The 12,971-nt window shown below is 38.0% G+C and overlaps 1 protein-coding gene across 11 annotated transcripts in view; it reads right to left on the bottom strand.

The window, feature by feature from the left end:
• CEP112 (centrosomal protein 112) overlaps window positions 1-12,971 on the bottom strand; it is a 555,671-nt gene that overhangs the window by 481,766 nt on the left and 60,934 nt on the right. The window lies entirely within an intron of this gene.

Genomic DNA, 12,971 nt, shown 5'->3' on the forward strand with positions numbered 1-12,971 from the left:
AAATTGGGAAGATAAATGAGAACAATGAAAGAAAATTATGAAATGAGAGTCAACAGCCTGACTGAAGAAAATAATACCTTAAAAAACAGACTGACTCAAATGGCAAAGGAGGCTCAAAAAGGCAATGTGAAATATCTCATGGGAAAAACCACTGACCTGGAAAATAGATCCAGGAGAGAGAATTTAAAAATTATTGGACTGCCTGAGAGCCATGACCAAAGTAAGAGCCTGGAAAGCATCCTCCAGGAAGTTCTCAAAGAAAACTGCCCTGATGTTTTAGAACCAGAGGGCAAAATAGAGGTTGAAAGAATCCATCGATCACCTCCTGAAAAAGATCCCAAAAAGAAAACTCCTAGGAATATTATAGCCAGGTTCTAGAATTCTCAGATTAAGGAGAGAATATTACAAGCAGCCAGGAAGAAACAATTTGAATATTGTGGAAACACAATCAGGATAACCCAGGATCTGGCAGCTTCTACACTGAGGGATCGAAGGGCCTGGAATGTGATATTCCAGAGGTCAAGGGAGCTGGGATTAAAACCAAGAGTCACCTACCCAGCAAAACTGAGTATCATGTTTCAGGGGAAAATATGGTCATTCGGTGGAATACAGGACTTTCAAGCATTCTTGCTGAAAAAACCAGAGTTGAATAGAAAATTTGACATTCAGATACAAGAAGCAAGAGAAGCATGAGAAGGTGAACAGGGAAAAGAAATCATAAGGAACTTATCAAAGTTGAACTATTTTTTTTTTTATAGCAATCGAGGTTGAGTGGCTTGCTCGGGGTTGCTCGGCCAGTTGTTGTTTCTGGGTGTGGTGCTGGGTGTCTGGGCCCAGATTTGATCCGGGTCGTCCCGGCACTGGGGCTAGTGCCCTTGCTTGCTGAGCCACCTGGCCAAAGTTAAACTATTAACATTCCTACATGGAAAAACAATAATTGTAACTTATGAAACTTTTCTCAGTAGTTGAAGGGATTACAAATATGTATGTGTGTGTGTGTATGTATATGTCTTTATATGAGGGTATGCAGGCATATGAATACATATGTGAACGTGTGTATATACGTTTACAGGTATACATAGATAGAGGGCACGGGACCAATTTAACAGGAAGGGATGATACTTCAAAGGTGAAAATAAGAGGTGAGAGGAATATAATGAGAGGAGATGGGGAGAGATAGAGTGCGGCAAACTATCATACAGAAGAGGCAAGGGAAAATGGTTACAATGGAGGGGAAGAATAGGAAGGCAAAAGGGAATGGGTCAACCTTATTCCTATTGAATCTGGCTTGAGGAGGGAGGGAAATACACACTAAATAGGGGATCTCACCCTCCAAGAGAATAGGGGGGTAAGGGGATGTGAGGGGGGATGATGGAAGGGAGGGCTGGCTGGGGGGGAGGGAAGTTGGAAGCACCCACTTTTGAAAAGGGACAGGATCAAAGTAGAAAATAGAACAAGTGGGAGGTGGGATAGGAGGGAGGGAAATATAGTCAGTCTTTTACAATACATCTACTATGTTATTGTTTTGCATTAGCCGCACATGTACAACCTATACTGAACTGCTTGTCTCCCCAGTGGGGGTGGGTGGCGGGGGGGAAGGGAATGAATCTGGAATTGAAAGTTTTAAAATCAAATATTCAAATATATGTGTGTGTGTGTGTATACTATTATTAATACCATCTTACATGTTATTAAGAAAAAAAGATATACAGGCACTGAGGCATAGAGATCCACTGGAAAAGTTGAAACGGGTATGGGAGAAAATATGGGAGAGAGCAGATTGGAGGTGGGGATATCCTGTGGGACTGCTGTTTTGGGGGGATGGGTGGGGGAAAACGGGGAGAAAATTTGTAACTAAAAATCTGGCGGAAACGAATGATGTAAATCAGAAGTAAATAAAGCATTACAAAAAAGAAAACTGCCCTGATATTCTAGAACCAGAAGGGAAAATAGACATTGAAAGAATCCATGGATCCTCCTGAAAGAGATCCCAAAATGAAAACTCCCAGGAATATTGTAGCCAAATTCCAGAGTTCCCAGGTCAAGTAGAAAATATTGCAAGCAGTCATAAGGCAACAATTAAAGTATTATGGAGGCACAGTCAGGATAACTCAAGATTTAGCAGCTTCTACATTAATGGACCGGAGCACTTGGAATATGATATTCTGGAGGGGAAACTGGCTAGTATTACAACCAAGAATCACCTACCCAGCTAAACTAAGTATAATCTGTCAGGAGAAAAGCTGGACATTCAATGAGATAAATCACTTTCAAGCACTCATGACGAAAAGACCAGAACTGTATAGATATTTTGACTTTCAAATACAAGACTCAAGAGAAGCATAAAAAGGTAAACAGGAAAGGAAAATTATAAGGGACTGATTAAAGTTAAACTGTTTACATTGCTACGTGGGAAGATGGTATTTTTAACTCATAAGACCTTTCTCATTATTAGGCTAGTTAGAAGGAGTGTATCTATAGACAGAGGGCACAGGTATGAGTTGAATATAAAGGGATGAAATCTAAAAACTAAAATGAAGGGTTAAGAGAGGAATGTACTGGGAGAAATAGAAAGGAAGAGGTAGAATGGGGTAAATTATCTCATGTAAAAGAGGCAAGAAAAAAACTTTTACAGTGTAGGGAATTAAGGGGGAAATGAGGGGTAGTGAGTGAACTTTACTCTCATCAGAATTGGCTCAAAGATGAAATAACATATTGAAAATCTAACATATAAAAAATCTATGTTACCCTACAGGAATGTAGGAAGGGAAGTAAATAGGAGAAGGGGGTGGAGGTGATAGAAAGGAGAACAGATTGGTAGAGGGGGTAGTCAGAAGCAAAACACTTTTAAGGAGGGACAGGGAGAAAGGAGAGAGAGAACAGAAAAAAAACAGGATGTGGGGGGAAGAGGTTGGAGGAAAACATGGTTAGCAATAGTAACTGAAAAAAAATTTGAAGCAAGTTTCTCTCATAAAGGCCTCATTTCTCAAACATATAGAGAATTGAGTCAAATTTATGAAAATACAGTCATTCCCCAATTGATAAATGATGAAAATATATGATCAGTATTCAGATGAAATAATCTAAGCTCTCTATAGTCATATGAAAAAATGCTCTAACTCACTACTCACTGGAGAAATACAAATTGAAACAATTCTGAAGTACTACTTCACATGACTACTATGGATATGTTTTGCATGACTACATATGTATAACCTATATCAAATTGCCTTCTCAATATGGGGAGGGTGAGGGAGAAAGGGAGAAAATTTGGTACCCAAAGTTTTAAAAATTAATGTTAGAAATGTATATAACCAGGGGCGGCTAGGTGGCACAATGAATAGAGCACCAGCCCTGGAGTCAGGAAGACCTGAGTTCAAATTCAGCCTCAGACAGTAAACATAAAAACTAGCCATGTGACCTTAGGCAAGTCATTTAACCCCAATCGCACTACCTTCTCCCCTCCAAAAAAAAAAGCAAAAAAAAAAGAAAGAAAGAAATGTATGTAACTGGGAAAAAAACTGAATAAAAATGCATAGATAAAAAAAGAAAAGAAAACAGGTTATTCGTGGAAACAGGTGAGGTACACAACACACAGAAGAAAATTAGTACAATAGCACAGTGTTCGAGAAATACAAAGACCCCAGTTACAGGAGTAAGGATTCACTATTTAACAAAAATGGTGGGAATGTTGGAAAGCAGTCAGCAGAAATTAGGTACAGATTGACATCTCATACCATATAGCAAGATAAACTGGAAGGAAGAAATTATTTTTCAGAACAAAGAAGAAAGTAAGAGTTAATGAGCAAACAAGGGACAGAAATCATCAAAAAATAAATAAAATGGACAAGTGTGATTACATAAAATTTTAAAGTTCATAGACAAAACAAATTCAATTAAAATTAGAAAAGAAACAGGTAACAGGAAAAAAAATCTTTGAAGTAAATTTCTCAAATACGGATTTCATTCCAAGATATATTAGGAACTCATTCACATTCATAAAAAAAGACATTACCCAAGTAATAAATGGTCAAAGGATATGAATAGGCAGTTTTCAAAGGAAGCAATCCAAGCTATCTATATAGGAAAAGTGCTCCAAATTTCCAATAACTAGAGAAATGAAAATTAAAGAAATGCAGGTTCTACCTCACACAAATCAACTAGGCAAAGTTATAAAAAAGGAAAATGACAAATGTTGGCAGAGCTTCAGGAAAACAAGCATACTAACTCACCATTGGTGGAGTTTGGAATGCCCCAAAAGTCACTTAACTATACACACACTTGTACTTAGTGATATAACTACAGTCAGACACCTCAAAAAGATCAAAGAAAGAAGAAATGGTCTTTTATGTACAAAAAATTTTTATGTACACAAAATTTCTAGCAGAATTTTATAGAAGTGAAAAACTGAAAACTAAGCAGGTATTTAATTACTGGCAAATAGCTAAACAAATTATGGTTATATGAATGTAATGGAATATTATTGGGCAAAAATGAAATTTAAAAATGTATGGCTTCAGAGAGTACTAGAAAGACTTCTATCTATTAATGAAAAATGAAGTGTGTAAAATCAGAACAATTTACACAATAACATTTAAAAGAAAATCAACTTTGAAAGACTTCAGAACTCAGAACAACAAAATGTGACAAACCAATATTTCAGAGGATCAAACAGGAAGTATTATATTCATTTCTTAATAGAGGTAATAGATTAACTTTGCTTCACCTGACTATGCATATTTGTTATAAAGGCTTTGTTTTATTTTTTAAAAAAATGGGGGAGGGAGTAGGAGGGAAAAGATAAATTCTTTTCAACTGGAAAAAATTAAAATAAAAAAATTTAAAGGAAATGCTCAGGAGAAATCACATTAGGATATAAACAGAGAGATTTATGATTGGAAAAGATGGAGCAATCATACATTGAAAGTGAGAGATAAGTTACAAGTTGTCCATGATATCCACTGGTATCCACATAATATTAATAGATCCAGAGCAAAGCCCCAACCATGCTGAGGACAGCAATTGTAGAGAATATATAAGACACAGACAAGAGTCCAGGACAGGAAGGTCTAGAAAGGTTGCTATATGTTTTGGTTAAGGTAGTACCCACATGGATGAAATCAAAGATTCTTTGGCATGATGAAGCAATAATAATATCTACATACTTTTTTAAAAATAGCAATGCATTTATGTGAGTAACAATGTCTTCTACAGACTAAAGAAAGCATGATTACTATTTAGTGTCACATCACATATTTTAATGGAGTCAAATAAAGGTCAAAATGACAAAGTTTGGTATGGACTCATGGCCCATAGGTTAAGAACTATTTAACTATACCATGTAAGTTCACTAAATGTCTTGGTGAATAAAATTCAAGACATAGGCTACATATATCTATAGTAAAATGACAAAGCAGATTTTCTATATAAGTTACAAAGAATCTATAGTTTCCTAGGCAGATATAATGGATTAATTGCCCCAAAGCTTCAGTGGTCCTTGGGAATCATCCACTTCCCTTCAAACACAAAGGAGTACGCTACAAATTATTTGAGGCAACTTCAAATAGTCATAGAATGTTAGAGCAGGAAATAAGCTCAAACATGACTTATTCTTATACCCTGATTTTCCAAATTGGAAATCCAAGCACAGAGAGATTTAGTGACTCATTAAAGCATTCTAATTCATGCTACCAGCAAGATAGTGAATCACTTTCTCCAGACTTCAACACTAACAATGGAAGAAAAAAGAATTATGAAGCAGATTACAGTTGAATCCAAAGGACAAAAAGAAAGACTCCAAATAAGGTAAAATCTTTATGAATTAGCAGGGAAGAATGTTCTTCCTGAAAGCACTAACTCTTAACCCCTCCTCCAACCCAAGTTATATATGACTTGTGAGCTTGTGCCTTGGCCCATCTTGAGATTCCCCCTACTCTGCTGGCAAATTTTCTGAACCTACCCCATCACCACCACCCTACAATAAACATCAAATAATAACTTTGCCCAAGCACTTCAGGAGAAAGTTAGGGAAGTCTGAGAGTGTATTGCCTTATGCATTGAAGATCTAGGTTAGGAGCCATGTTCGTAATAAGTTAGCCTGAAACAACCTCTGCCAAAATCCCCTAACCCGACAAAAAGCAAAAGACACTGATGCAGCCCTAGCATAAGAAGAGAAAGAGATATGCTAGGGGAAGAATTGGTTTGAGGGGGTCATTAAGTTTAGCCCTACTATATCTGAAGTAAAGGAAATGTAAATATGGCTAGGGTCAACTCTGTCTTCCCAGATGTTATTCTGGGCAAAGATCCTTGCCATAGAACGTAATACCCCAACACATGAAGAGGAATAGTAGGAAAGTAATTGGTCATATTTTATTTAAAGCTAAAATAACTAAGATTTCAAGAAAAAAACTTTGGATAAAATCCCCTAGAGAACAAGCAGATATATCAACAGAAAGCTTTCTAAAAACAGAAGGAAGAACGAATACACAATCTTCAAGAGAGACAAAATTCTCTTGACAAATAAGACAAAGTAAACCATTGCCAAATGCAATACTCAATCCTAAAGATTCCCTAAAGAGCATGGAACAGCAAGAAACTCCGGAGTGGCTCAAAAGAGAAATATGATGTATAAGAGAAGAAATCAGTTAATAAAAGTAAATTAGTACTTTTAACTTTTAATGCAAACTTTAAAAATCCAATTAACAGATTATAAAATTTGAATTTATGATGGAAAGTCTCAGAAGAAATGAAAAAGATTAAAAGATTTGGAAACTAAAAATATGGAAGTAGATAAAACTCTAACAGCAGAAGAGCAAAAGTCATCAATAAAACTAGGAAAATACAGTAAGATATTTAACATAAGATTTGTTATTAGGTAATTCAAGTATTTATTCATACAACAAACTTTTAGTTAGTGCTTGCAGAAGCATCTGGAAATGAGAGAGACACAAAGATAAGTAAGACATAGTCCTGCCCTCAGGAAGCAATACTCTAGTAATATAATATCCTTAAAGGTTAAGGTAACATAGAATTATAAGAGATATATATATATATGTATAAATATGAAACAAATACATGTATATGTGCCTTCCTTAAGGAAAGTTACTACGAGGAATTCTGAGCTAATAGAAATAAATTAGGAAATGGGCTATTGGTATAAAATGATAACCTGCTTCATCCAAGGAATGTTAACATTTTAAATGGAATAAATACCTTATAAAGGAGAGGAGATAAAGAGGTCAATGTAGCCACAATCTGCTAAGCCAGGGATTCTTAGTTTCTGTATGTGTACATTATGGATATCTTTGGTAGTTTGGCAAAACGTATAAACCCCTTCTTAGAATAATTTTTTTAATACCGAAAATATGTGAGATCACAAAGGAAATCAACTATATTAAAATAATTCTCCAGGAGCAGCTAGGTGGTGCAATGAATAGAGCACCAGCCCTGAAGTCAGGAGAGCCTGAGTTCAAATCCAGCTTCAGACACTTGACACTTAACTAGCTGTGTGACCTTGGACACGTCATTTAACCCTAATTGCCTTGATTTCCCCACTCCAAAAAAAAAAAATAGTTCTCCAAAATAATGTTTTAGGTTTCTTTTTGAGAATAGGTCTCCCTATTTCCAACCCAAGGAAGTGCTACAGTGGGCACTCACTGGTCTGACACCACCACTAAGTGGAATGGGAACTGTGACCTACTCCATTTCCAACCTAAGTTTGTTCAACCTGATTCCTTTCTCCCTAACACACACACACACACACACACACACACACTCTATTAGGGGGTTTACCATACTGGTAGGGCAGCTAGGTGATGTGGTGGATAGAATGCTAGCCATAAGGTCAGGAAAACTCATCTTCCTGAGTTCAAATCTGGTCTCAGACATTTACTAGTTGTATGACCCAGGGTAAGTACCTTAACCCGGTTTGCCTCAGTTCCTCATCTATAAAATGATTTGGAGAAGGAAATAGCAAATGACTTCAGTATCTTTACCAAGAAAATCCCAAATATGGTTAGAAAACGCAGACATGACTGAAACAACTGAACAACAACAACAACAAATTACATTGGTGCCAGATTTAATGAGGCTATCTGATCAGCTTAGCCTACTGCAGCTCAGAAATCCAGAGCTCAAATGAACCATCAATCTCAGCCTTCTCACATTACAATATTTTAAAAATTAGTTCATGGATCTCAGTTTAAGAATGATTGCTTTAAAAGTTAATATTGAACTATATTTTTTAAAAGATGCAATTGAAGTATATTGCTGAATAATCGATTTAGTATAATTACTAATCAACTTAAGAACTCATTTATGGTACTCCAGAGTATCAAACTAAAACATAAGGAAAATCATTTGTGTTATTAGTACATAATTATTTTGACCAAATTTTGGTCTAATAATTGGATTAATCAAGGATAAGTTTAGGTCATTGATATTTACAATTGTTAGTAAAAGTAACTAAGGGGTAAAAGTTATATATTATTCTTACTCTTTTCTGAGAAGATAACTGTTTTCAAGATTCAAGAGCTAGGCCTAACTCTTTCATTTTCTGTCTTTGTACCCCAGCATCTAACACAGTAAAAGCCAGAAAGAAAAAATAGAACTGGCAAAAGTGAAAAACTGGAGAAAAGGTAAATGATGGGGGCAGAGTCAAGATGGTGGAGTAGAAACAGGACTTCCTTGGGGCTCCTGCTCCCACATCCTCCAATTCATGTAAAAAATGATTGTAAACAAACTTTGGAACTACAGAACTCACAAAATGACACAGAGAAGCTAACCTCCTGCTGATGACAGCCCAGCAGGCTGGCAGCAAGCGGCCAGCACAGTGCTTTGTGATCTGGCCACAGCCCGGCAAGAGCCTGAGGTTTTAGCATCAGGGTGGCCTGACCAGCTACCAGCTGGAGGGACTTCAGATCACCAGCAGCTGTGGTGGTTTTCAGAATTATCAACAAATAGAGGTGAAGAACAAAGTGAGAGGTCAATACAGTGTGGACTTTGGGATCTGGAAGTTTAGGAGTGTGGTCCAACCTTTATCCCCTAGAGGGAGAAGCCACTGAGGTGCTGCAGCCTCCGCCACATGGCAGTTATAGCTCCTGGCCTGCAAATTGTAAGGGGACAAAGCAACCAGTCTGAAGGGTAATTTCTCTTGCTTTAACCTATTTGGATCTGGATTACTGTCTAGGGTGGAGATCCTGGGGTGTGTGACCAGCTTGCTAAAGCCTGTGGAGGCTTCAGTGAGGGCACTGTAATGGGAATGTAAATTTGAAGATCTTCCCTGCCCCTAGGCTAAAGTGCACCTGGAGCCTGGGGTGGGAGGCTTGCTTTTCAGTAGATACTTCTTGATTGGCCAGTGGATCCAGAAGGTTATTACATTCTCTGAGCCAGGAGAAGGCTATATAAGCTCTGATGTGTAGCTTTGTTTTGGGGCTCACTTTGAGAAGTGTTCTGTGATTTGATATGGATTCTGGGAAGCCATTGTCCAGAGCCCCCCGGCTTTGAAACCCAGATGTTGATTTGGTATGGATGTAATGGTTGGACAGTTTGAAATCTGTCTACTTGATCTGTTTCTGTCTTGATAATTCTGTCTGTATATTCTGAAGTTCGGGGTGCTGACCTTTTTCCCCTAAACTAGGTAAACGATACATATTTGACTGATTAAAGTAAGCTTGTTAACCCATTTTGAGTTGCTTTCCTTTAACAAAGCAGATCCAAGAACCTGTGTTGGCAGCAAACCCTGAGGATGCTTGGGGTGCTTGCTGCTACAGGCACCCAACTAATACTTCTGGAAGATGAGAAAACCCCAGCGATTAGGACAAAGCTCACCTGTCTGGTAGCAGAGACCTACTGTGGCAAAAAGCTCAAAAGTCAAGTAAATGAGTGGCAACATGAGCAGGCAATGGAAGGAAAGCAAGCAGAACAATAGAACTTAATACTCCTATTTTGGGGACAAAAAGGAGCAAAGCATGGAACAGGAGGAAGATAATGAAGTCAGAACTCCTGGACCAAAAGCTTCCAAGAAAAATGTGAACTGGTTACAGGCCACAGAAGACCTTAAGAAGGATTTTGAAAGCCAAATAAGAGAAGTGGAGGAAAAATTGGGAAGCGAAATGAGAATGATGCAAGAAAATTATGAAATGAGAGTCAAGCAACCTGACTGAAGAATAACACCTTAAAAAATAGACTAACTCAAATGGCAAAAGAGGCTCAAAAAGGCAATGAGAAGAAGAATGCATTAAAAAGCCGAATTTGCCAGATGGAAAAAGAATCTCAAAAGCTCACTGAAGAGAAACATTCCTTCAGAATTAGATTGGAGCAAATGGAAGCTAGTGACTTTATGAGAAATCAAGATACTATTAAACAGATCCAAACAAATGAAAAAGTAGAAGGCAATGTGAAATATCTCACTGGGAAAACCTCTGACCTGGAAAATAGATCCAGGAGAGATCATTTAAAAATTACTGGACTACCTGAAAGCCATGATCAAAAAAAGAACCTAGAAATCATCCTCCAAGAAATTCTCAAGGAAAACTGCCCTGATGTTTTAGACCCAGAGGGCAAAATAGAGGTTGAAAGAATCTACCAATCACCTCCTGAAAAAGATCCCAAAAAGACAGCTCCTAGGGATATTATAGCCAGGTCCTGGAGTTCCCAGATCAAGGAGGGAACATGACGAGCATTCTTCTCCTCGTCGCCTTTTTGGGCCTCTTTTGCCATCTGCGTTGGTCTATTTTTAGGTGTGGTTATTTTCTGTCAGGCCGTTGACTTGCTTTTCATGATTATCTTGCATGGTTCTCATTTCTCTTCCCAATTTTTCCTCTACTTCTCTTACTTGATTGTCAAAATCCTTTTTGAGGTCCTCTATGGCCTGCAACCAATTCATATTTTTCTTGGAAGCTTTTGATGCAGGAGTTTTGACTTTGTTGTCTTCTGGTTCTGTTTTGATCTTGTCTGTCCCCCAAAAAAAGGATTCTATAGTCTGACTGCACTTCCTCTATTTGCTCATTTTGACGGCGAATTACTAGACTTTTGACCTTTTTGTCACAGTAGAACTCTGCTTCCAGAGTGGAGAGAGCTGTGTCCCAAATCACTTGGGTTTTCTCAGTTTTTGTCATAGCTATGAGGAAAGCGCCCCCTCTACAGCCACCACAAGCTCTGGCACTCTAGTGTTCCTCACCCAAGGATCACCACCCACAGAGCAATTACCCTCTGAATGGTCACTTGGTCCCCCTACTTGTTCTCCCCACCCCCCTGCAGGTCTGGAGCTCCAGAGCACGCTGCAGCAGCTGCAGGGGCCAGACCATGCTCTTCTCTCACCCAGTTCCAACAGAATCCCCTACTGACCTCTTACTTTCTCTTTGGCGTTTATAGGTTGAGAAGTCTGGAAACCGCCACAGCTGCTGGTGATTCACTCTCCTGAAGTCTACTTCTGCCAGTCTGTGCCACTAGTCAGGGCCACCCTGGGTCTGGGCCTACTTGGGTCACACGGGAATGTGCTTGGCTCCCAGCACAATGCAATAGACCCTTCCTGTTGGCTTGCGATGCTACCTTCAAGCGGGTGATTTGTTTCTCTCTGACACTTTGTGGGTTTTGTAGTTCTAAAATTTGTTTAGAGACATATTTTACAGGTATTGGAGGTGGTTAGTGTGGAGTTCAAGCAAGTTCCTGCTTTTTCCACCATCTTGGCTCTGCCCCTCAATTCTTTTTTGTTTTTAATTGAAATATAATATATCAAAAGGCAAAAGAAAAAGAGGTTCACAACTAAAAATAATATACTGCAAAACTGAATATAATCCTACAAAAAATAAAAAATGGAACTTGAATAGAAAAGATGATTTCAAAGCATTCCTATTGAAAAAATCTGAGTTAAGTAGAATCTTCTAAATGGAAACAAGAGAAGAAAAACCTAGAAAGGTAAATACTGTTGAGTAATGTGAAGAGCTAAATGATCAGGTGCTTGCATCCTAGAAAGGGAAGGAAGAGACCACTATCCCTTCAGAATTTCACTGTCACCAAGAGTCAAAGAGAGAACCCAAAGAAAAAAAATATCTCAGGGGATGAGGGTGGTTTTCTATTGCTTTGTTTGCTTTTTTTTGAGTAAGGAAAAGGAAAGAGAAAAGAAATATCTAAGGGAACTGTTTCACTTTGTGTCTACAGAATTTCATTCTTGAGCATCTTCTATCTCTTTTGGGCTGACTTCCCCTATAGCATTTTAGGCCATGAGCTGCTATTTGTCTTTCTGCTTAAACTCTCTGAAATCTGCTTTCCCAAATCTAGGGTGTATATCAGATTATACCTGAATTTCCTCTACTTCTCTACCACAGACTCTAGGAAGAGGTAATACTTGCATCAAGGTTCTCATCATTTCTAAAATAGCAACCAGATCTCCCCTGTCAGTGTGAAGAATATCAATAATGATATCAATAATGAATCTTCTTATTGGTTCCTTTATTTCTTGAGGGCTGAATTATTATTGAATATTTTATTACTGAATAGTTATAATTATCATTGAATTATTATTATGGCAACTGAAGAACCTAGCTACTAGTTACTCTGATTTTAGCTAAGGAAGAATTCCAGGAAAAGTCTGGAAAACAGGAGTCTCTCTATTTCATCCATCTCTACTCTATGGTACCTCTGGGCCAGGATTGTGATCTGTTTCCAAAACTCCTCATCTATTTCCTTGTTTTGTCTAGGTACCCAGTAGTCTTATCCCCAGTTCCACATACAATAGGTGGTTAAAAATTACTTGATGAATTAATTTTGTATGACGTCTCACATGACATAACCACATCCATCCTCACTCCCAAATTTTTGCTTCTAAATCCTGCCTTGATTACCTTCTCCTACCAATCCCTAAAAGCCAATGCATGAATTACTTCCCAATCATTCTAGTCCATAAACATCTCTTTTTCCCCTATATTCCTAGAGCACCCAATCATGAGGATCAATCATTTAGACACTTAGTC

This window comes from Petaurus breviceps, unplaced genomic scaffold, assembly GCF_028583685.1.
Source record: "Petaurus breviceps papuanus isolate PSGF00001 unplaced genomic scaffold, PetGlider_PUasm1.0 90925, whole genome shotgun sequence".
Classification (NCBI taxonomy): Eukaryota; Metazoa; Chordata; class Mammalia; order Diprotodontia; family Petauridae; genus Petaurus; species Petaurus breviceps.